Genomic DNA, 8,611 nt, shown 5'->3' with positions numbered 1-8,611 from the left:
TTAGTAACCATGGAAACGCTCTAAAAATATGCGTTTCTCCACCAATTTTTTTCTGTAATATTTTGCATGGTTGTTAAAAGGAAAGTTAATTTTAAAAAGTATGAATCGGTGATGAAAATATGCACGGATCAATTTGCTCTAGCTTTTTATTTAGACTAGGTGTTTATCTACTAGCGCAGACTTTCTTACTAAGGAAAAAAGCGATGATTATAATTACAACCCGTTTTTGAGGAGCCAGAATCGGATTTGTTCATGTAGTTCTAAAGAATGATATTTTAAAAACTCTGGGCAGTAGAAATCAAATTGTTTTGTTAACATCAAAATACAACATACATGGTCATTTTCCGAACTGTATCTGTAAAGAGCAAATGGTGATTGTCGTGTTCGATAGAAATGCGCGTAATTTTTTTGTGGATATAGCCTTCATACGAATCATACCCGCTATGTACATGTCACTAAAGACCTTTACGTAATCTCTTCATAATAACATTTGTTTCTTTCAGCGTTACGGGAAAGGTCATTTTTACGTGAGGGAATATATCCTTCTTTTCTGCAACACCATCTTTTAATAATAATAATAATAATAATTGCTATAGCAACAAAAAGGTCTTCCGTTCTCATAAACATGTACTAATCTGTAAAAAGATTCTTTCAAATAGAAAATATAATGGATATACTATTTACTATGCAGAAAATTTTCTATCATCCCTACAATTTCATTTAATTCCATCCAGCTATCTCTGAAATATTCTGTGGGAAAAAAAAGATGAAAATTAGTTATAATTACTTAAAATCGTTAAAATAGCAACAAAAAGGTCTTTCGCTCTCATAAACATGTATTAATTTTTAAAACAAAGCTTCTTTCCGGTAGAAAATATAAAGGGATATAATATTTACTTTGAAGAAAACTTTCAGAACTTACTTTCATGTCAAACAACGAAAATGAAAAAAAAACTTTTTTGAGTACTCTCTGTGACTACCGGAAGTTACACACATCTTCTAACACATGTATATCATTTATGTAAGTTTCGTGTCATGATCACTAACAGTTTCTGAGATATGGGGTGGTACAAAATTTAGTTAAAATAGCTACATGAGATATTTGATATATCTTACCGGAAGTAGATCTTATTTGTTTAACATCGCACAGAAAACTTATGTAAGGATTTATTATACTAATATTTTTACATCCACCAAGTATTATTCCCTCTATTTCTTACGGAAATTTATAGTTAATTCATAACTCTATAGAAACAGCCAGACTGAAATCTACACGCCCCGTTTATCGGTTGGTCGAAATCTACGGCGGCTGAAACTGACAAGAAAGTGACAGAATTGAATTTGACACGCCCTGTTTATCAATTGGTCGAGACCTACAACTACCTGAGAAAAATCACGGACTGTACGAACTAACCATGATGATGTCAGACTCCAAGTATAACAGGAGACGATTTGGCTGTTTCTTTTAGCTAACGTACTTATGTTCATTAGCAGTAATTAATGAATTTTACCTACTTTTTACGCTCAATTTATTGATTAGTTAAAATAAAGATGTTAATATAAACAATAAAATGCTCACTTTGGTGATTCATGTGGGTTATGAAGGTAGCGATCATTGCAGAAAAAATATATTTTTTCTGCAATGTCGCTACCTTCATATCCCAAATGAATTATCAAAGTGAGCATTTTAATGTTTAAATATTCATTTTATGTAAAATAACCTCAATAGGTTGAGAAATTTAATTACTGAAGCTCTTTCGGTGACAACCGGGAGTTACGACGACCAAAACAAAATAGTTTAAACACATCTACTTACATAGGTCTATCATCCCACAAAGTTTGATTGTTTAAGTCGTTACCTTTTTTGAGATCTCGTGTAATCAAGGTTTTTTGTTTCGGACAGGAAACAGACAAACAGAAGTGCTCAATGAAAAGAAAAGTTAGCATGTCATTAGACATTAGAAAACATTTTTTTCACAAGGCAAAAAAAACATCTTTAAGCAAGTCCTTAACGGTTGCGTAAAGGTGGCTTAAAGGATATACGATCTTTAAGCCACCTTGAAGTCACCTTTAAGCTAAAGCTTAAATAGGTCCTCGATGTCCAAATTCTTTAAGCCACCTTTAAACATCTTTGAGTTTTCTTTACGCTCCCTTTAAGTTTTCTTTACACCATCTTTAAGTTCCCTTTAAGTCCAGTTTGATCAAGCTGAACAGATTCATCCTAAATACATAAATTAAATGCAATAGCTCTTTTGTAGGGATAAGGGGGGGGGGGGGGGGTGTGACCCGAGTGATGATATAGTTTTCAAGGATGGGGGGGGGGGGGTGTTCCAGGCAATTTTAATTGTCAACACACACACATGCAGAATCATAGTCGCTCCATTGAACACATATTGCTACTATCACCACCGCTCTAATGATCTTTTATTTTGTTTCAAAACTATTGTAGGGGCGAGCGCAGTCCCTGTCTTTAAATCTGCGCATGAAATTATAACAAAGTATGTTTGTTTCCTATTATAACTAATCGGTGAAATCTCTCTCTCTCTCTCTCTCTCTCTCTCTCTCTCTCTCTCTCTCTCTCTCTCTCTCTCTCTCTCTCTCTCTCTCTCTCTCTCTCTCTCTCTCTCTTCATTAGTAATTAATATTTAATATTTTACTAAATGATACTTAGTCGAAAACCACCAATTGTATGACTGTTGCACACCTCACAGCCTTATTAGCATAATCGGAACCTTTCTGGTTTTTATATTCACGAAAGAATGAAAACACCCGAGAAAGTCAAAACTTCGTATATCTCGGGATTATAACGTGACCAGTCTCATACTCGTGAAAATCGAGAGAGGAGTTTAAATGGAAAAAGTAGGTAAAAGTTTTTGTTTCTTATATCGGCAAGCTTTTAAATTATTTAAAGTTGCTGAACATATTGTTTATTAATGTGAAGTCGAAGTTTGGGGTGATTAGCCTTATCTCGTAAAATATTGTTCAGCATGAAACAGTCTGAACAGCAATCCTCGATTTTGTCAACAATCTAAAACGTGCTAAGGAGTAGTCATTCGTCGGTAAGAACATACTTACTTACATTGTTAAACTACTCAAAAACTCTTTTAAAAGCCTACAATGCATTAAGTCTAGTACACATGTTACAAAAATGTCGATAATTAATGGTCGTTGATGAAATGTGACTTGAAAGACATGTTTTAGTATGAAATGTGTATGCAGGTGTATTATAGTCAGTTTTTACACATATTGTTATGTAGCATACGTTAAAAAATATTGTATGTTTTTCCTAGAATATTGAGTTTGTATCAATCATGCTTTCAGTCATTTCCATACAGAATTTCCTCGACACGTACAATGTATACACTGTACATGTGGTTTTGATATCTGTATCTCATTCAAACTGTTAACTTTATGTCTTATTTATCTATTAACGATGAGAGTGTTTATGAATCAAGGGTCTGCATTTGTTATGTAAATATAACATTATACGATTGAGAGTATGAGAGAGAGATAGACTCAGAGAGAGAGAGAGAGTATTTACAGTGTACATGTACATGTAATTGTTATTGATTGTCTTGCTTCCATGATTGAACCATATATATATTTCAATAATGCCACATTGCACTAGAAATATTGCTGACAAAGATGTTGAGAGAGATCATGGAGAGAGAGAGAGAGAGAGAGAGAGAGAGAGAGAGAGAGAGAGAGAGAGAGAGTATGAAAAGCCATAACAAATTTTATAGTTATATGTCATTTCCCACTTAATGAGTTGTTATAGCTGTTATCATGGTAATGTTTTGACCATGTCTCAGATACTGCATGTGCCCATAAAAAAGTGTAATCTAGGACACACCCTTTTGTTTGATAATGAAAGCATTTAGCTTTGTAATGATACATGTAGCTAGTGTATCTTTTTTCTAATCTACAGATTTACCTGCGGCTTCCAGATGATCTGAAGATCGGGAATATAGAAATATTGTCAATTTGATATTGCTAATGACCCAGTCATGTCTGCTGAAGCCCAGAAGGTACTTCTTTGTCATGTAATAAACTTACAACTTGTCTTCCATATGTAGATATATTTGGTTTAAGATGATTGAAAGCTAAGCAAGGTTATCTAAATAGCTACAATGTCTTGTGTAAAAGGGAAAGGTTTATATGGGGATCTTGTTGCAAATATGCTTGATTATCTGTATTTTAAGGGGTGGGAACCTCTGAAAGGAGTACCAGGAGTTTGAAAATATTATAAACTTTAAGAGATGTGTTTTACACTCTCTGAGAAAATGGGATTTGCAGAAATCCCATGAATTTCTTATGCTGGAAATATGTTTTTCAGATTAGTTTTTGTTATTGACGCAATCATATTTTGGTGTACATAGAATGTTGATAGTTGAAACTCATACAGACAATCATATGTTACATAAGTGTTACATAAGTGTTTGTGACTTTGATCTTTGTTTAATATATTTAATATCTTTCTGTCCACTGGATATCTAAATATCTTTGAAGTTACACCATTGAAGTTACACATTCATTACATTTATCATGTGTGTGCAGAATTGATTGAGCCAGGTTTCCTGATGTTGTCTTATAAGTGATACATTGTACTGCTTTAAAAAGTATATATCACTTGTGACTTACTGGTGTATTAGTACATATATTACATTTGTAAAATCATTTGACAAATTTAAAGTGTTTTGTAGTACTGAAATGTTTTTACGGCTTTTAAAATTACTGAAAGTACATGCACATGATGCAACTATCTTTTGACGCTCTATATATAACAAAAAGAAACTGTCAGCTGGGTTTAAAATTAGTGGCAAAATGATGTAATACATGTATGTACAATATTAAAAAAGATTACATTGTTAGTAATTGCACATTCCATAAATAACGTCATTGAATATATACATGTACAGTGTAAGTATTTGATGAGTGCATGCACAATGTTTGCAAAATTACATGTAATTCTCTTAACACTTTATGTTTATTCTATTTTAGTTTCCAGACCATGACATTAATGAATATTTCTTGAATGGAATGCATGAGGATTAGAATGGAACCTTATTCTGCCTTTTTACCAACTCACACCATCTTTTCAAGATTTATGGAGCCAACCACAACAGAATTTGTTCTATACACATCATTCATAACATTCTTATTTATGTTGCATAACTTTACATGTTACAGGATGAATTGTGTTCACATAATGAATACCAGCAAACTTTTTATCGAGTGCACTTAATTTGTATTTTTCCTACCCATCCATCTAACATATGTTTTTATATAACATATTCATATACATGTAACATTTTTGGAAACAGCTATTTATTTTAAATTGGAATTTAGCCTTACTATTTTATACAAGTTTTTTTTATAGGGACTTGGACACGATTTTAGATCAAAATTTTGATTTCAATTTCTTTATGCATAAAATGATATACTTGCACATTTTGAATAATTGACCATAATTTGAATGTTAGAAGTCAAGTTATAAAAGAGATACAGGGGTAAGAATTTATTGTTATGTAAACAAAGCTCGAGTCTTATGTTTGTTTAAAAATAATATAAAGTATGAAAATAACACTTCTTTGAGAAAATGATTCATAGAAAAGAAGGTAAACTGATTCGATGTGATCATAAATGATATTATTAATAAAAAAAAGCAACATTTGAATGAAACTTACACCAATAAAACACATTCTTTCATTGTTTAAATGGTATGGAGTTTTAATTACCTTTCGTATGAAAAATGACATCTAAATCTTAAATTGCTGTACATTATATCCTATTCATCTAATGTATCACTTTATTTATGTTGAACTTCGTGTCTATTAGTATAATGATTTTTTTAGAATGATATATGCAATTTCATTAATTTATTTTTCATTTTAAGAAAATTCATTTTAAAAAAGATCTCTAGACTTACAACCTGTGCATTTTTTTTTCAGTTTACATAACACAGTGTATTAATTGAATGTAGTTGTGTAGATTTATGTACATGTACCTGCAAGCAATATACATTTAATATTCACCAGGTACATGTACCGCCTACCGGTACTGTATTTGATGAATAAATGTACTTCTTTCATGCCTTTTTCATGCCTTTTACTCATTGTTATATGTATTAATTTATTTATAATTAAAATACTTTGAAAACTTTTATCAATTTATTTATTTTAATAAGATTAAATGGGCATGGTCACGATTTTGGTCAAATTTTATTTTTCTGTTTACATTATTTGCAATGCTTTAGGAATGCATTTCTAATTACCAAATAAAATTTGGGTGCCAGTCATTGAGTTTTAAGCAAGATACAGAACTCACAATTCTTCGCCATGTAAACAAGGATCGTGCCCTGTTTTTGTTTACCTAGGTTCAATATACCAGTAAAAAATCTTTTTAAAGCTGGTTTGTCTATCTTATTATTCATTTAAAGCATAAATAAACAGTTCCTAACGATTAATACCTTTATTTTGGGTCTAAAACTGGAATTTTTACTTCAACATTCAAAATGTAAACAAACGCTTTGTTTACATAGCGAAGAATTGTAAGCTTTGTAACTCGCTTATAACTCATCAAATGACACTCAAATTTTGGTTGCCTATTAAAAATGCCTTACTGAAGCATTGTAAACATTAAAATCGAAAAAATAATTTTTGACCAAAATCGTGACCATGCCCCTTTAAGAAACGAACTATAGTTAATGCATGTTTTCAAGAGTTGTCTCTCTTGGGGACAATAATGAATGCTCCCCAGGGTTCATGACCCTGAATATTGAGTAGGCTGTGAGGTGTGTGTTGGCACATGATGTTAAATTCATAATTTTCATCGAACCGATTCAAAATTCAATAATACAAATCTACATATATTCGTTTTTATTTAGAATTTGTTTTCGTAAAAGAACACCCATTCACAAACTAAGTATATACGACAATGGGTTTCTTCTTTTCTTTTTGTTTATCCGGTTATTTAACAAAATAAAAATGAACGAATAATACATGGTTTAATTTGATAATCAGTTTAAGATATGTATTTTTTTTTCAATTTTATTACTTAGTAATTATTTCTAGGTCTAATTCTAGATCTGCTAAATACATGTTAAAGATGGAAAGACTCTCAACGGCCTTTGTTCGGGCGGGATATTGCTGCTTTGTTTGTCTAGACGTGGTTTTATTCGTTTGTGTATTATATCTAATTAAAGTCTATTGTTTGTCCAACTTGAGAATACCCCTGGAACTAACACAGAATACACAAGATATACACAACAGGTGTATAGTGTGTCCAGGTGCACGTCAGGCTTTCTAAAGGTGTTGAAATCTTAGTATTTACGTGTATACGATATGTCCAGTGAATGAAAGTTCATTTGCATTAATTTGTAACTCATTCTCAAACTATTATTTCCTCACTCTGAGTTTAAAAAACATTACGTCTACAAAGTAAAGATACATGTACATGTATGTAAGAGTAAAATCTAGAGGCTAATTAATTACAGTACCGGTAATCATAAATGGGGTTAACTATTTAAATATATTTATAAGCTTAAGAGTAAATATGTCACATACCCGCGGCCGGGTACATTATATGTACATGTATAAATTATGTATACATCATTTGCAATTGCCACATGCATTAAATACGTCACCGGTAATTGGTGATATTGTTTGTATAGAATTGATAGTTTAAAAATCATGTATACAATTAAATATATAACATATATCATTTAATTTGTTATTCTAGATCTGTTGTAGATATATAATAATAAATATTATTAAAATCATATATGCTGGAACGGCGCCGTGATCATGAAAACCGGGAAATTGCGTAGAATTATTACCCTAATAGTTTTAATGCATTTAAAAAAAATAGTTTCATCTTCTTCCTTGCATTTCATAGTTATGAATAAAGTGAACGCATTATCCACTCGGTTTTAATTTATTAAGTAAGTACTAGTAAGCCTAACAGTTTCCAATCAGGTATAATGTATTTTTTTTCACTGAAGACCAAGTACCGTATTTCATTCTTAATAAATGCATGCATGTACTTTATAAATTAGCTATAATTGCTTGGTACAAACTGAATGAACCTTTTCAAGTTAAAAATACACACAATACATTGATTCAATAGCCAACGATTTATAGATAAACACCCTTTTACAGACATGAGTTGCCGTGGCGCAGTGGAAGAGAGGTGATATTAGTATTCGAATGGCCCCTGGTTCATTTCTCGTCTTGGGCAGTTAAAAAGAAAAATTTTCATTTTATTTTTTAAAGCAAAAACCGTTTGAAATACTTTTGATGTCTTGGAATCAATGAAACTAAAATTGAGACAGAATATACATTATCTACTTATCTACCTTCATGTTCATGTATAATCACTTTCTCTTGCGTTGTGTGTCTAGACATGTTTTTTTTTCTTTGGGTATATCTAATTAAAATCTATTGTTTGTAAAAACAAACCTCAGAAAATCCCTGGAACTAATACAGAATATACAGTATATCTAAGGCCAAAAAAAATTAATGATTTGTTTCTCAGGCACCGCCGCATCAGTAAAATTATCGCCGAATCAAACTTTTTTATCGTTATTTTTCATATCTTACCATTATCGGTT

General features: G+C 31.4%; 1 long non-coding RNA gene across 2 annotated transcripts; it reads left to right on the top strand.

The window, feature by feature from the left end:
- The first annotated feature begins 2,705 nt into the window (after window positions 1-2,705).
- On the top strand, window positions 2,706-6,107 carry LOC117680686 (uncharacterized). 2 transcript variants are annotated; one of them, XR_010715149.1, is made up of 4 exons: window positions 2,706-2,859; window positions 2,987-3,059; window positions 3,929-4,028; window positions 5,002-6,107. It is a non-coding gene; the product is annotated as an uncharacterized lncRNA (long non-coding RNA). The 2 variants fall into 2 exon arrangements; XR_010715150.1 differs by lacking the exon at window positions 2,987-3,059.
- Window positions 6,108-8,611: the final 2,504 nt, after the last annotated feature.

This window comes from Magallana gigas, chromosome 6, assembly GCF_963853765.1.
Source record: "Magallana gigas chromosome 6, xbMagGiga1.1, whole genome shotgun sequence".
Taxonomy (NCBI): Eukaryota; Metazoa; Mollusca; class Bivalvia; order Ostreida; family Ostreidae; genus Magallana; species Magallana gigas.
Note: the sequence above shows the minus strand (reverse complement) of the source record. Positions and strands in the feature narration are given on the sequence as shown.